Source organism: Bufo gargarizans, chromosome 2 (assembly GCF_014858855.1).
Source record: "Bufo gargarizans isolate SCDJY-AF-19 chromosome 2, ASM1485885v1, whole genome shotgun sequence".
NCBI lineage: Eukaryota > Metazoa > Chordata > Amphibia > Anura > Bufonidae > Bufo > Bufo gargarizans.
In genome coordinates this window covers 470932381-470949177 of record NC_058081.1, presented here as the reverse complement: position 1 = coordinate 470949177, position 16797 = coordinate 470932381, and the positions used below count along the sequence as shown (strand labels likewise).

Genomic DNA, 16797 nt, shown 5'->3' with positions numbered 1-16797 from the left:
TTAATGATTGTTTTACTCACCAAACATGGCGCCTCCTTGTGATATTTTATTCCTTTTCTAGCTGCCATCAAGAGATTACTATTGGACATTACAGGAAGGAGGTACATAAGGAGAGAACTACAACTCCCAGTGTGTCCATACTGTTATTGTATCATATTAAAGGACATTACAGGGAGGAGGTACAAGAGGAGAGAACTACAACTCACAGAATGCCCAGGCTGCTATTCTGTGGTATTCGAGGACATTACAGGGAGGAGTTACAGGAGGCGAGCACTACAACTCCCAGCATATGATATCAGAGAGGACCTTACTGGGAAAAGGTATAAGAGAAAAGAACTATATTTCCCATCATGTCCAGACTGTTATTGTGTGATATCAGAGGACCTTACAAGGAGGAGTTATAAGACTAGAGGAATAAAACTCCCATCATGTCCAGAATGCTATTCTGTGAGATCAGAGGACATTATAAGAGGAGAGAACTACAACTCCCAGCATACGCAGGCTGTTATTATGTGATATCAGAGGACATTATAGGGAGAAGGTATAAGAGGAGAGACCTACAACTCCCTATATTTCTCTGGATTTCATGCACGTCATTGACGACAACCATGAATGGCCTTAGCCATGTCAGCAGTCACATGCCGTCACCTGAGGCCAAGGATTGACCAGCTCATAAGATGAGTGGGTCGTCTTCTCTTTTTTCTTTTTTCCTTCTTTTTAATCCCTGCTCATTGCATGGCAATATCTGAGAACCTATGTAATGAAAGCAAAATATTCTAGAAAATATAATTCTGTCTAAAAAGTAATTGTTCTCTATATAGTCAATCTTAGAGCTCATGCACACAAACGTATTTTCTTTCCGTGTCTGTTCCATTTTTTTTTGCGAACCGTATGCAGAACCATTCATTTTCAAGGGGTCCACAAAAAAACTGGAAGTTACTCCGTGTATATTCCGTTTCCGTATGTCCATATTTCCGTTCCGCAAAAAAAGTAGAACATGTCCTATTATTGTCCGCATTACGGACACGGATAGTACTGTTCTATTAGGGGCCAGCTGTTCTGTTCCGCAAAATACGGAATGCAAGCAGATTAGCTGTATTCTCTCCACATGTCTAAAAGTCCTCCTTATTTACCTACCTTTCAAAATCGCCATTTACAGGCCAGTCATATTTTACTAGATCATTTTTTTTATTGCTCATTTGACAGACGCCACCGGGTTCCTTTTTTTTCTTCTCAAGAAACAAACCTTCTCTGTAAATATTAATTTCCTTGAATTCCAAATGTACTGCCCATGTACAAAGATGGTTGTGATAGGGAGATGCTGCAGGACAGGGCACAATTTTGGAGGGAATTATGCTGTTATTAATGGATGGCACATCTAAAAATAACACGTTTGTATATTTTCGTAGCCGGGCATCGTTTTTATGATTATTCTGCTTCGCTGTCTCAGTGGTGCCAAACTTGAAAAAAAATAAATACATTTTTGAGTGAGTGACTAGAGTATGTGTCTGGGGCAGGGACGGTATTGGTGACACATTTATGGCATTCATAGTCTGTATAAATGAACTGTTGTGTCATTTCATAAAACTTCATAATGACTTCGTGTAGACGATGTGTTTGACTGAAAAGACTTAATATTTATTTTTTATTTACTCGGAAACAACGGGAACGGGCCAGAAAGTCTATACTGGGACATTATTCAAATCACATTCTAGCAGGCCGTCTCGGCAGATAATTAGCAGATCTTGTGGCCTGTTTGTTTCAGTGCTGTGTTTTTTTTTTTTGTTTTTTTTTTTATGTGTTACCGAGTCTGAATGACTGACAAACAGTGGCTTTTTAAAGGGGTATTCTGGTGCGATCATTTTAAACAAAAATGGGGTTGGATAGTGCAAAGATAACTAATGATGACTACTTACGGATCCCAAGCCACTGTTGTTCTGTGGCTGCTCTGGTCTGTACTCCATGCCATTTCCAGTGTGTTAAACCTGAGTAGAGGAAGTGGAGAAGAGCAGAGACCAGAGCAGCGTCTGAACAGCAGTGGATTAGAATGATTAGTACTTGCCGTTTTTATTTTTCCCCTCTATGACCCAATTTTCAAAGTGACTGCATCTGAATAGCCCTTGAAAGGGGTTGTCTTACAGTCTTAGACAACCACTACAATGTCTTAACCACTTCCAGACCAGGCCATTTAACCCCCTTCGTGACCAAGCCTAATTTTGTGAATCTAAAATGTGTTACTTTATGTAGTAATAACTTTGGAATGCTTTTACATATTATCCAAGCCATTCTGAGATTTTCTCATAACACATTTTAGTTAATGTTCGTGGTGAATTTTAGTCAATATGTTTTACCTTTATTTATTAAAAAATCCAACATGTACCCAAAAATTTTAAATAAATTTGACTATATTCTAAATTTGATTCTCTCTACTTTTAAGACACATAGTGATACCTCATAAAATAGTTGTTAATTAACATTCACCATATGTCTACTTTATGTTGGCATCATTTTAGTAATGTCATTTTATTTTTTAGTATGTTAGAAAGCTTAGAATTTTAAAAGCAATTTTTTAAAAATTTCACAAAAATTTCCAAAATCAATTCTTAAAGACCAATTCAGATTTGAAGTACATAATAGAAACCACCCATAAATGGCCCGATTATAGAAACCTATACTCCTTAATTTATTCAGAACAGATTTTTAGAAATGTTGTTAAAGCTTTAGGTGTTCCACAAGAATTACAGCAACATCTAGGAGAAATTTAAAATGTCACTTTTTTGCTGATTTTCCATTTTAACCCATGTTTTTTCCTGTAACACAGAAAGGGTTAACAGCAAAACAAACCCCAATATTTATTACCCTGATTCTGCAGTTTACAGAAACATGCCATATGTGGTCATAAAATGCTGTATGGGCACACAGCAATACTATATTACTATAGCAATACTATAGTTTTTGGAGGGCAGATTTTGCTGGAATGGTCTTTAGGCACCATGTTGCATTTGAAGAGACCCTGAGGTACCCCCACAGTGAAAACCCCCAAAAGTTGTCCACATTTTGGAAGCTACACTGCCAAAGTAAATTTTAATGGGTGCATTGAGCACTTTGACCCAACAAGCGCTTCATAAAATTTATAATACTTGGTTGTAAAAACTTTGTCACAAGGTATAAAAGGAGAATATCGCCCCACAATTTCTTATGCAATTTCCTCCTGAATAGGGAAACGCCCAATTTGTGGTTGTAAACTGCTGTTTGGGGATGCGCTCGGGTCCAGAAGGAAAGGAGCGGAATCTGTTTTTTCTATCTAACATGGAATTTGCTGAAATGAATTTTAAGGGCCATACTTATTTTTTTTCATTTTTTGTTCATGGAGTTATGTGAGGGTTAACTTTTTGCTGGACAAGCTGTATTTTTTTATTGGTACCATTTTGGGGTACATTTGGCTTCCTAATCACTTTTTATCTCATGAGCATAAGGTGAAATGAGCATAAATTGCAATTCTGTCAGTGTATTTTAGTTTATGGGGTTCGCATGTGGTATATGATAACTTTATTCTGCAGGTCGTTGCGATTATGATGATACCAAATTGATAAAGTTTTTCATGTTTTACTACTTTTGCATAATAAAATATAAAATTCTATAAAAAATCTGTTATATTTTACATCGCCATATACTAACATCCACAACATTTTTATTTTTCTGCCAATGTGGATGTCTGGGGGCTTTTTCAGGACAGACCTTTTATCAATACCATAATGCGTTTTACAGCCTCACTGCAGCTCCTTCAGTCTCCCGGCCCTGGCGGTCACGTGGTTACACAAAAAAAACATATACTCAGCCCTTTTTCCATCGCCTTTCTCTGCGCCACTCCACTGGTATTTTCAAACAGCAGTGGAGACATGCCTGTATACATTTGACCGCTGCAGACAGTCAATGTTCTCAGGACAGTGATTGGGTTCAGTGATGATGTGCCAAATACAGGCATGACATTGTAGATGTCACAGTATCCTGTAAAGTGTACAGTGACTTGCTCCTCTGTTTTCAAACAGTAGTGGAGATATGCCTGGATTTGGAACCTTACCACTGCAGCCAATAACTGTACTTCGGAGTAGACCTCTGCGTAATGTCCCTCACTGCTTCTAGTAATGTCCTTCTCCTGCTCCCAGTAATGTCCCCCACTGCCCCCGTTAATGTGTCTTACTGCCCCCTGTAATGTTTCCCACTGCCCCAAGTAATGTCCCCCACTGCCCCCAGTAATGTGTCTTACTGACCCAGCAGGTAGTGCCCCCACTGCCCCCAGTAGTGTCCCGCACTGCCGCTATTAATGTCCCCCACTGCCCTCAGTCTTCACTTACATGTAACGGGGCACAGCACTGTCACTGTACTTCATACCGGGCCCCGTTAGAGCACTCAACTCACCTGCATCATATGCGCTACCGGCATCAGGCCCCGGCTCTGCCCTACTAGAATTACTCAAATTAAGCTGGTGGGTGGAGCCTAACCGATGTTAGTCAGACCCCCACACCCATTTAATTTGTGGCTAAATCTAGTAGAGCAGCGCTGGATGCTGGAGAACAATTGATGCGGCTGAGTTGAGCACTCTGATGGGACCCGGCATGAAGTACAGGGACCGTACCTGGACCCATTACATGTGAGTAAAGACTGGGGGTGGAGCAGGCCCCCTCCACCCGCCAAGCCCAAAGGGTATGCCCGTGATAATTACGCCCCTGCCTCTGAGGACAGTGATTGGCTGCAGCAGGCAAATGTCATATCCATATGACCAGGGCTTTTTTTCTCAGAGAAGAGGTGGTGGAAATCACCCACCCCTAGGACCACCCCCTAAAACCGCCCCTTTAGAGAACAGGGATGCAAGTAAAATTTGGGGGGGCTATAAAATTCCAGCCCAGCAAAGAAACCCCCCAGATGGGGATGGCACTGTTAATGGGGATCTGGGGATGGCACTGTTATAGGGTGGAGGATCTGTGGATGGAACGGTTATGGGGGATCTGTGGATGGCATCCACAGATCCGCCATCCTATAACAGTGCCATCCACAGACCCCCCCATTCTATAACAGTGCCATTGACAGACCCCCCCTTAACAGTGCCATCCACAGACCCCCCCTACCCCATAACAGTGCCATCCACAGACCCCCCATTGCCGCTCCAGTACAGTTATAAAATTAATAATGACTCTTTTCATGCTGCCCCCTCTGTAGTATAACATTCAATATATCCATCCTACTCACAGGGCTACTGTTAGGCCTCATGCACACAACAGTATTTTTTCACGGTCCGCAAAAACGGGGTCCGTAGGTCCGTGATCCGTGACCGTTTTTTCGTCTGTGGGTCTTCCTTGATTTTTGGAGGATCCACGGACATGAAATAAAAGTCGTTTTGGTGTCCGCCTGGCCGTGCGGAGCCAAACGGATCCATCCTGAATTACAATGCAAGTCAATGGGGACGGATCCGTTTGACGTTGACACAATATGGTGCCATTTTAAACGGATCCGTCCCCATTGACTTTCAATGTAAAGTCTGGAGTCCCTATTATACCATCGGATCAGAGTTTTCTCCAATCCGATGGTATATTTTAACTTGAAGCGTCCCCATCACCATGGGAACGCCTCTATGTTAGAATATACTGTCGGATATGAGTTAGATCGTGAAAACTCATTTCCGATCAGCACAATTAACCCCTCAGGTGCCGCACCTGAAGGGGTTAATTGTACTATCATATCCCCCTGTAAGAGATCAGGGCTGCCAGGCAGCAGGGGGCAGACCCCCCCCCCCTCCCCAGTTTGAATATCATTGGTGGCCAGTGCGGCCCCCCCCCTCCCTCCCTCTATTGTAATAATAGGCTGGTGGCACAGTGTGCGCCCCCCCGCCCCCCCCTTCCTCCCTCTATTGTAATAATTCGTTGGTGGCACAGTGTGCGCCCGCCCCTTCCTCCCTCTATTGTAATAATTTGTTGGTGGCACAGTGTGTGTGTCCCCCCTCCCTCTATAGCATTAACAACATTGGTAGACAGTGTGCGGCCTCCCATCTCCCCCCCCCCCATCATTGGTGGCAGCGGAGTTCCGATCGGAGTCCCAGTTTAATCGCTCGGACTCCGATCGGTAACCATGGCAACCAGGACGCTACTGCAGCCCTGGTTGCCATGGTTACTTAGCAATAGTACAATAGTAGAAGCATCATACTTACCTACTGGCTGCTGCGATGTCTGTGTCCGGCCGGGAGCTCCTCCTACTGGTAAGTGACAGTTCATTTAGCAATGCGCCGCACAGACCTGTCACTTACCAGTAGGTGGAGCTCCCGGCCGGACACGAACATCGCAGCAGCCAGCAGGTAAGTATGAATCTTTTACTATTGTACTATTGCTAAGTAACCATGGCAACCAGGACTGCAGTAGCGTCCTGGTTGCCATGGTTACCGATCGGAGCCCCAGCGATTAAACTGGGACTCCGATCTGAACTCCGCTGCCTCCAATGACGGGGGGGGGGGGGAGATGGGAGGCCGCACACTGGTCACCAATGTTGTTAATGCTATAGAGGGAGGGGGGCCGATGGGGGGCGCACACTGTGCCACCCACGAATTATTACAATAGAGGGAGGAAGGGGGGGCGCACACTGTGCCACCAACGAATTATTACAATAGAGGGAGGAAGGGGGGGCGGGGGGGCGCACACTGTGCCACCAACAAATTATTACAATAGAGGGAGGAAGGGGGGGCGCACACTGTGCCACCAACAAATTATTACAATAGAGGGAGGAAGGGGGGCGGGGGGGCGCACACTGTGCCACCAACGAATTATTACAATAAAGGGGGGGGGCGGGGGGGCGCGGGGGCGCACACTGCGCACAGTTTGTAGTGTATTCTAACTAGAAGCGTCCCCATCACCATGGGAACGCCTCTGTGTTAGAATATACTGTCGGATATGAGTTTTCACAAAGTGAAAACTTAGATCTGAAAAAGCTTTTATGCAGACGGATCTTCGGATCCGTCTGTATGAAAGTAACCTACGGCCACGGATCACGGACACGGATGCCAATCTTGTGTGCATCCGTGTTCTTTCACGGACCCATTGACTTGAATGGGTCCGTGAACCGTTGTCCGTCAAAAAAATAGGACAGGTCGTATTTTTTTGACTGACAGGATACACGGATCACAGTCTCGGGTCCGCGAAAAAAAAACGGAAAACGGCACAACGTCACGTGCCTGCGCCGTCTGCTTCATTCATAAAGTAGGCCGGACAGGCACGTGACGTCAGTCAGTGACGCTGCCGCTCGTCTGCCCGGCCGGCCTGCATTACGAAAACAGTAGCCCTGTGAGTACAATATATTGAATGTTATACTACAAAGGGGGCAGCATGAATAGAATCATTATTAATTTTACACATTTTATAACTGTACTGGAGCTGGGGGCCGGAGCACAGTGAACGCACCAGCTCCCAGTCCCTCCCCGCTGAGACATCGCAGCCTGCGATGCTAGAGCATGGCAGGCTGCGATGTCAAAAGGTGGCAGAATGCCGTTCCGGTGCGTTCCGCCAGAAAAAAAGCCCTGCATATGACACATGCCACATCCAGGCATGTCTCCGTTGCTGCTTGAAAACAAACAGCAGCGTGAGTATCAGAAGAGAAGGAGCAGAGCACAACACTGGAGTAAGGGGTGAGTATATGTTTATTATTTTTTTACTTTAAGACATTGTAAGGGTTGTCTGTGGTTTTTACTTATGTCAGACAACCCTTTAAGCTCTTCTATGAGAGATCTAATGAGCGGCTGATGATAAATTGAGCAGATAATTGATTCTTAAATTGATTAAGCCGAAGAATATTGTCCTGTGTCGTCTGGGATCCCTTAGATGGTAATTTATTCTGCAATTATCAACTTGATAGATGAAAGAGTAATGAAATTTTAGAGTTCAAGCTGTAGAAATGCATTTTTATTTAAAAAAAAATACTAGACAGGAAAATAACCATTTAAAAGTAATCTATTTATGCCTGCACACTCAACAATTACCATTCATCTTTATTTTTTATCTCCTTGTTGAACCTGGCATAGAACATCGTAGAGCCACAGTGGAAAGAATCTACCTCAAATAAATGTCCAAACCCAGTCACATGGAACATCGGGCAAGATTTACTATTAGAAACGCGCCACAGTTCTTGCTCAAACTAAACCAGAATTCTTGTGCGTATGCTGCATGCCACTTTTTTTTTTTTTTACTTAGCTGACAATGGGAGGGAAAGGGTGATATGGCTTACTATGTGCCAAAATTGCTCCAATATTCAGGTGCTTGATTCTGCCACATAGTAAGACATTTAAAAGGTGGAAAATAATTGGACTAGGCAGTGTTAAGATCAGGGGTACACCTAGTCTGCTGTCTTGAGGTGAAACTTGAAATTGCACCCCCATGACAAATTTTCAATCCAACCCCTTCCCCCAACTCTACCGCTAAAGACATATTTGGATGGACATTACATACAGCGCTATAAAACATACAGGAGAATACAACACTGCATACCTATTACATCCAGTGATGTCTCAGTGGTGTGAACGTTTTCTTTTCTCATCTTCTCCATTCAGACCAGCCGCCTTGACAAAATCTTTCTGCAGTGTCTCGTCTGTGCAGAGTTTGCCACACAGACGTCTTACATTCCTTGCCTATTGAGCATACAGTAATAATAAGGCCCCTTATAGTGTCCCAGTATTTATAATGCCCCCTACAATGGACCCAGTATTTATAGCTCCAAGTAGTTACAATTCCCCCTCAAGTAACCCCGATGTTTATAAAGTCCACCTGCAGTGCCGCCTGTAGTTATAATGGCCCATGCCGAGCTTCCTGTAGCAATAATGTCCCCTGTAGGAGCCCCAGTATTTATAATCCCCCTACAGTGCCCCTGTAGTTATAATGCTCCTGCAATGCTTCCTGTAGCTGTATTGCCCCCTCTGCTAGCCCCAGTATTTATACTGCCCCCTGTAGTGCCCACAGTATTTATAATGTCCCGGTAGTAGCTTTAATATTTATAAAGCCCTCTGCAGTGTTCCCTGTAGTGCTTCATGTATTATACTGCCCCTGTAGTGCCAGTACATATAATGCCTCCCCATAGTGCCCGTATTTATAATGCCCCCTGTATTATAAAGCTCCTTGTAGTACTCAGGCCTGTAATATAATGTTCCCGGTAGTGTCTCCTGTATTATAATCCCCTCTGTAGTGCTCCAGCCTGTATTATAATGCCCCCCTATAGCCCCTATATATTATGATGCTTCCTGTAGTGTTCATGCCTGGATTATAGTGCCCCTGTGGCATTCACCATATTATAATGTCCCCTATACTGTTCCCATAATGTAATGCCCCCTGTAATGCTCTAGCCTATATTATTATGCCCCCCCCCCTGTAGTGCTCCAAGTTGTTTTCTTCCCCACTGTTATTTCCAATGCAGGCCACAGCCCCCCTTTCCTTTAATGCCCCCTGTATTATAAATGCCCTCTGTAGTACTTTGGCCTGTAATATAATGCCTCCAGTAGTGCCTCCTGTATTATAATGCCCCCCTATAGCTCTCCATGTATTATAATGCTTCCTGTAGTGTTGATGCCTGTATAATAGTGCATCCGTGCAGTGGCGGGTCCAGAGCCTGGTCTTGGGAGGGGCACTTCCAGATTGTTTGACAGAACATAACATGATACTTATAGAACAGACTATTTTATTTAACCTATCGTACAGCTCTTACCTTATTTAAAAGGAGAGGTGGACAGTATATATTGAATGAGGCAGTGGAGAGGTGAGGTGGACAGTATATATTGTATGAGGCAGAGGTGAGGTGGACAGTATATATTGTATGAGGCAGTGGAGAGGGGAGGTGGACAGTATATATTGTAGGGGGCAGTGGAGAGGTGAGGTGGATAGTATATACTGTATGAGGCAGTGGAGAGGTGAGGTGGATAGTATGAGGCAGCGGAGAGGTGAGGTGGACAGTATATATTGTATGAGGCAGTGGAGAGGGGAGGTGGACAGTATATACTGTATGAGGCAGTGGAGAGGGGAGGTGGACAGTATATATTGTAGGAGGCAGTGGAGAGGTGAGGTGGATAGTATATATTGTAGGAGGCAGTTGAGAGGTGAGGTGGATAGTATATACTGTATGAGGCAGTGGAGAGGGGAGGTGGACATGGACAGTATATATTGTAGGAGGCAGTGGAGAGGTGGACAGTATATACTGTATGAGGCAGTGGAGAGGTGAGGTGGACACTATATATTGTAGGAGGCAGTGAAGAGGTGGATAGTATATACTGTATGAGGCAGTGGAGAGGGGAGGTGGACAGTACAGTCGTGGCCAAAAGTTTTGAGAAATTGGAAAAGTTGCTGCTTAAGTTTTTATAATAGCAATTTGGATATACTCCAGAATGTTATGAAGAGTGATCAGATGAATTACATAGTCCTTCTTTGCCATGAAAATTAACTTAATCCCCCAAAAACCTTTCCACTGCATTTCATTGCTGTCATTAAAGGACCCGCTGAGATCATTTCAGTAATCGTCTTGTTAACTCAGGTGAGAATGTTGACGAGCACAAGGCTGGAGATCATTATGTCAGGCTGATTGGGTTAAAATGGCAGACTTGACCTGTTAAAAGGAGGGTGATGCTTGAAATCATTGTTCTTCCATTGTTAACCATGGTTACCTGCAAAGAAACGCGTGCAGCCATCATTGCGTTGCAAAAAAATGGCTTCACAGGCAAGGATATTGTGGCCACTAAGATTGCACCTCAATCAACAATTTATAGGATCATCAGGAACTTCAAGAAAAGAGGTTCAATTCTTGTTAAGAAGGCTTCAGGGCGTCCAAGACAGTCCAGCAAGCGCCAGGATCATCTCCTAAAGAGGATTCAGCTGCGGGATCGGAGTGCCACCAGTGCAGAGCTTGCTCAGGAATAGCAGCAGGCAGGTGTGAGCGCATCTGCACTCACAGTGCGGCGAAGACTTTTGGAAGATGGCCTGGTGTCAAGAGGGGCAGTAAAGAAGCCACTTCTCTCCCCCAAAAAAACATCAGGGACAGATTGATCTTCTGCAGAAAATATGGTGAATGGACTGCTGAGGACTGGAGCAAAGTCATATTCTCTGATGAAGCTTCTTTCCGATTGTTTGGGGCATCAGGAAAAAGGCTTGTCCGGAGAAGAAAAGGTGAGCGCTACCATCAGTCCTGTGTCATGCCAACAGTAAAGCATCCTGAGACCATTCATGTGTGGGGTTGCTTCTCATCCAAGGTAGTGGGCTCACTCACAATTTTGCCCCAAACACAGCCATGAATAAAGAATGGCACCAAAACACCCTCCAACAGCAACTTCTTCCAACAATCCAACAACAGTTTGGTAAAGAACAATGCATTTTCCAGCACGATGGAGCACCGTGCCATAAGGCAAAAGTGATAACTAAGTGGCTCCGGGGACCAAAACGTTGACATTTTGGGTCCATGGCCTGGAAACTCCCCAGATCTTAATCCCATTGAGAACTTGTGGTCAATCCTCAAGAGGCGGGTGGAGAAACAAAAACCCACTAATTCTGACAAACTCCAAGAAGTGATTATGAAAGAATGGGTTGCTATCAGTCAGGAATTGGCCCAGAAGTTGATTGAGAGCATGCCCAGTCGAATTGCAGAGGTCCTGAAAAAGAATGGCCAACACTGCAAATACTGACTCTTCATAAATGTCATGTAATTGTCGATAAAAGCCTTTGAAACGTATGAAACGCGTGTTATCATATTTCACTACATCACAGATTATATTTCACTACATCACAGAAACAACTGAAACAAAGATCTAAAAGCAGTTTAGCAGCAAACTTTGTGAAAACTAATATTTGTGTCTTTCTCAAAACTTTTGGCCACGACTGTATATACTGTATGAGGCAGTGGAGAGGAGAGGTGGACAGTATATATTGTAGTCGGCAGGGCCAGTCTGATCACACTCTGCACTGAGGAAAGAGAAGGCAGCACTCCCCCGCACCGCAGAGACAACACAGGACCCCCACACCTTACCGCAGAGTACAGATGTAGACAGATCTCTTGTAATGGTTCCTGAATCATAGTATTATGCTATTTCTTTGAGACCTCATTAAATGGCCTGTTAGAGGGGACCCTCTAACAGGGCACAGAATTATACTCCTTGCAGGGCACTTGTACCACTGAAGAAACAGACCTGCTTTTTTTAGTGGCTAGCAGTAATACTTTTTTTTTTTTTTTTGTCAACAGAAAATAGCCCTAAATATTAGAAACTGGTGATGTTTCTTTGTCCATTGATCACCGGGTTTGTGAGTTTTACCTAACCCTGCCTGCATGATGATAACTTATCATCCTGCAGACAGGGTTTGCTAACTGTAGCATGGGAGATGGGTGGTCTCGTAGGCTGTCTTGCATTGAAATCTGCTGCAGTGACCCGGCTACTGCGTTCACCAGACATCAACACAATTTCTATCCGCTCCGCACGTGTTAACCTCGGCGACATGTCAATGGCTGTAAACAAAGAGAAACTTGTAAATAACTCATGAAAGAATAAAGTTACGTTAAAACCAAGCACCATTGTTTTTCTTGTGAAATTCCCAATAAGTTTGATGTGTCACATGACCCTCTTCCTATTGAAAAAACAAAAGTTGGATTCAAAATGACCGTCTTCAAAATGGCTGCCATGGTCACCACCCATCTTGAAAAGTTTCCCCCCCTCACATATTCTAATGTGCCACAAACAGGAAGTTAATTTCACCAACCATTCCCATTTTATGAAGGTGTATCCATCTAAATGGCCCATCCTGTACTGCCTGTGCTGGCCTCTGATTGGCTAGAGGCACTAGGCCTCTAGCCAAATCAGAGGGAATGGCGGGAGACATCGCCTCAGGACGGCGATGCATTTGATTATTAAGAGATGACCACTTCCACAATTAAAGCACTTATTAGTTAATAATGCCTGCCCAGAACCCCCCTTTCCCCTTTAGGTAGTAAGGTGGCACCCAATGCTATTGCTTCACCTGGTCCTAGAAATGGCCCTGCATTTATGTAGAAATGTTTTTAATACAAATTCTTATGATTTTTGTCTTCAAAAAATGTTTAGGCAGTGTGGTTTTGAAACTGAAATTACATTTAGAACTTAGGCAGATAAATCTTGAGTTGTCTTGGCAGTATTGGAATGTGTGAGGGAATCTTTTCAGTGTCGTGTGTGTGGTCAGCTGAAGGAGCCAGTTGGGGCTTGGTTTGAGGAACCAGTCATGGTATTGAGTGATTAGACACGAGTGATGACAAGCTATAAATAACCACCTGTCAACCAGTGTTCGGTCATCCTCTGTCTCTGAATGATGTTGGGATTGAATGTGCAAATAGAAACTCATGTCTTTACATATGCTAAAGGTTCTTGTACATCTTATGTCTTTATAAGACCATTGCCGACAACCCTCATTGTTAGTTATTCACTTCTGAGGGGCCTGGTCTGCTGTTATCTGTGGAGGAACCATTAGACAACTTCTACCAACTGTGAACTCAGTATGTTTTATAGATTATTAGATATTTATGACACCCAATCTTCAGACTGCATGGACCCTCTACCCCTTAGTTCTGGTGGCCTAGTAGCATTAACCCGCCACAGTAACTTGTCCACCACATTCATTGTTTTCAGCGGACACAGCGTGGTCCTCCTAGAAGTTACAGAGCGAAACCAAGTATAGAGAAGACAAGCACAGGAACACAAGATCGCCCATAATACAGTGCAGCCAGCCATCCCCTGTGATTTCACAGCCCTATAAAAGCCTCATCACACGCGGTCTCCGACATTGTCTTGTGAGCTAAGCATATGGAGAAAAGTGGCAAGCAATTAAACGCTAAGGACAGTGTTGCTGTTAATCATTAATAGAAGACTATTGGAGAGGGAGAGTGCAGGAAGATTGTAGGGAGAGTGCAGGGAGACTTATTCTACATCAGTTTTATTTATTTATTCCAACATTTACTTATTCCTAAATCAAACATAAACTAAGATATGTAATTCAATACCAAATAAGATGGAAGCCTTTATTATTTCACTGCCAGTGTGCCAACCAATACCCTCCAGTGTGCACCCCTTAGGCGGGGCCAGGTCTTAATGATGACGTCCTCATCTTTTGCCTAAGGCAGAGTGGCCTGGGTATACCTCATTTATAGTGATTTGTGACAAATTCAGAACTAAAAAATTTCTTGGCACACTTCGATAAAAAAGGTGGCAAATCAAATTTGTCAAAAATTCGCTCCTCTCTAATCAACATTTTCAATCTTTATGGGTTACTCTATAATGCGCTGTGTAATCTTGAACTTCCGGTCCCATGCTTATGCTACTAGAAGGGGAATTTAGCATCTGGGTTGTCTTAGCATCCATAAGAGAGTGTCTGTCTGGTTAACAAGGAGACAGAGTAAGTGAGATGGAGTGATAGAGTTCCTCTTCCTGATCTCACATGTGCATTGCTCAAGAGTTGCCCTCGTAACCACCAAGTGGTATCCAGTGGTTAAGACAACTGGAATGGGCAAGGGAACCCATGAAGGCTTATCTGAGGACAAAGACTGTCATCTCCGGTAAACACATTATCGCAATAAAGCTTGTTTCTACATCTTCTGGAACCCCGTTTTGTAGGATCCCATAACAGTTCAACGTCACCACTCTTGTCCTTTTGCTTTGATTGACCTACTGCACACAGGACCCTAGTTGGGTTTCAAATAAACGTGGACACTGCAGCTTAAATCTTATTCCATAAGTGCTCCATAGTGCTCCAACCATTAAGGGTGAATGTTCACTTTTACTCCCCACTTATATTTTATCCTGAGTACAGGATGTACTACCCTGTGGTACTCTGTGTATACTTTCACTTTAGCAGGAACAGGAGCAATCAGACAGCAATCCAAATATAGTACGAATAATGCAGGAACGTAGCCAGGAGAGAGAAACGGGAGTAGTGCTAAGCGGTACTGGGCATAGTATCGAAAGGACAAAGCGGAAGCGTAGTCAGGGGCCAAAGTCAGGAACAAAAGCAATCAGACAGCAGACCAAGCGGAGTAGGAACAAGGGAGAAACACAGTATGGAGTAGCTGAGAGTAGGGTTGGGCGATATGAAAAATATTCAGACGATAACGATATACATTTTTTATTTTATCGCGATAACGATATATATCGTGATAAATATCAGTTTAAAAGAAAAAAAAAACACAAGAAGACGTTATACTGTATGGGGGCAGCCACAAGGAGACGTTATACTGTATGGGGGGCCACAAGGAGACGTTATACTGTATGGGGGGCCACAAGGAGACGTTATACTGTATGGGGGCCACAAGGAGATGTTATACCGCATGGGGGGGCCACAAGGAGACGTTATACTGTATGGGGGCAGCCACAAGGAGACGTTATACTGTATGGGGGCAGCCACAAGGAGACGTTATACTGTATGGGGGCAGCCACAAGGAGACGTTATACTGTATGGGGGCAGCCACAAGGAGACATTATACTGTATGGGGGCAGCCACAAGGAGACGTTATACTGTATGGGGGCAGCCACAAGGAGACGTTATACTGTATGGGGGCAGCCACAAGGAGACGTTATACTGTATGGGGGGGCCACACGGAGACATACTGTATGGGGGGCACAAGGAGACATACTGTATGGGGGGGCCACAAGGAGACGTTATACTGTATGGGGGGGGCCACAAGGAGAGGTTATACTGTATGGGGGCCACAAGGAGAGGTTATACTGTATGGGGGCCACAAGGAGACGTTATATTAAAGTCTTGTGGCCACAGGCCACAGGCCACCATACATACTATAATACTTTACGATATACTTTTCCCGCGGCTGCCTCGCTTGTGTGCTCCGATTCTGACATCAGATGCAGGTGGGCGGAGATTTGAATATGGGAGCAAGGAAATAAGTTTGTAATTTTGTCATCAGAGCACACTAGTGAGGCAGCCGCAGGAAAAGTCTTTCCAGAGACACCCAGTACTCACACAGAGTTCGCCACATAGAACCGGAACTGGTGGGTGACGGACGGTGATGTCAGATGGTGGGTGGAGTCTGGAGACTTGACTAAGGGAGGCGGAGCAAGAAGGAGCCAGGCCAGGAGCGAGTGGAAGTAATGTTTGTACTTCTCAGCGCTATGCAAGGTGCAGGGGCAGGCGGACACAGATTTAGAAGCGGTCAGCGCACATGACCGCTTTGATGACATCACAAAATACTGCGGTAATTAGGGAACAGCGATATCGCCATATCGCAGTTTTTTTAATACCGCGGTATATCGTGATACCAGTATATCGCCCAACCCTAGCTGAGAGTCAGGACCAGATTTGGTGCACAAGTACCAGGTGTAGTATCTGAAGGACAGTCCAGAAGTATAGTCAGGGACCAATGCTAAGATCAGAGACAGAAGCAATCAGACTGCAGTCCAAATGTACTAGGAATAGGGAACCAGGAAAGCTTGGATAAATTGTGTGTAAACGGCATGACTTCAGATATGTCATAAGAAAATTACACTCTCATTAACTTTAGCCCCTTCCCAATTTTTGGCAAAAAATGTGCATCTCTGTCTGGTGCTGGTTCTTAATGCATACATACATTTTTTGGTCATGGTGATTTTGCTAGTGCTCTGAGTAAAAACACTGGATCAGTGTAGGACTAATAGAATTCAGATCCTGGCAATTTAATTCAAGGTAGAAGGATGGGGCTCCCCCTGACACTCCATTACTCTACCCCTTTTTCCCTTGTGTGGCGTGATCACTTGGTGGTAATAGTTGCTAAGGCAGTTGGGGCCTA

General features: G+C 44.2%; 1 protein-coding gene across 4 annotated transcripts in view; it reads left to right on the top strand.

Annotated features, from left to right (window-relative positions):
* The window catches only part of SCUBE1 (signal peptide, CUB domain and EGF like domain containing 1), a 299572-nt gene that overhangs the window by 50130 nt on the left and 232645 nt on the right, over positions 1 to 16797 (top strand). The gene's annotated exons all lie outside the window — the stretch shown is intronic.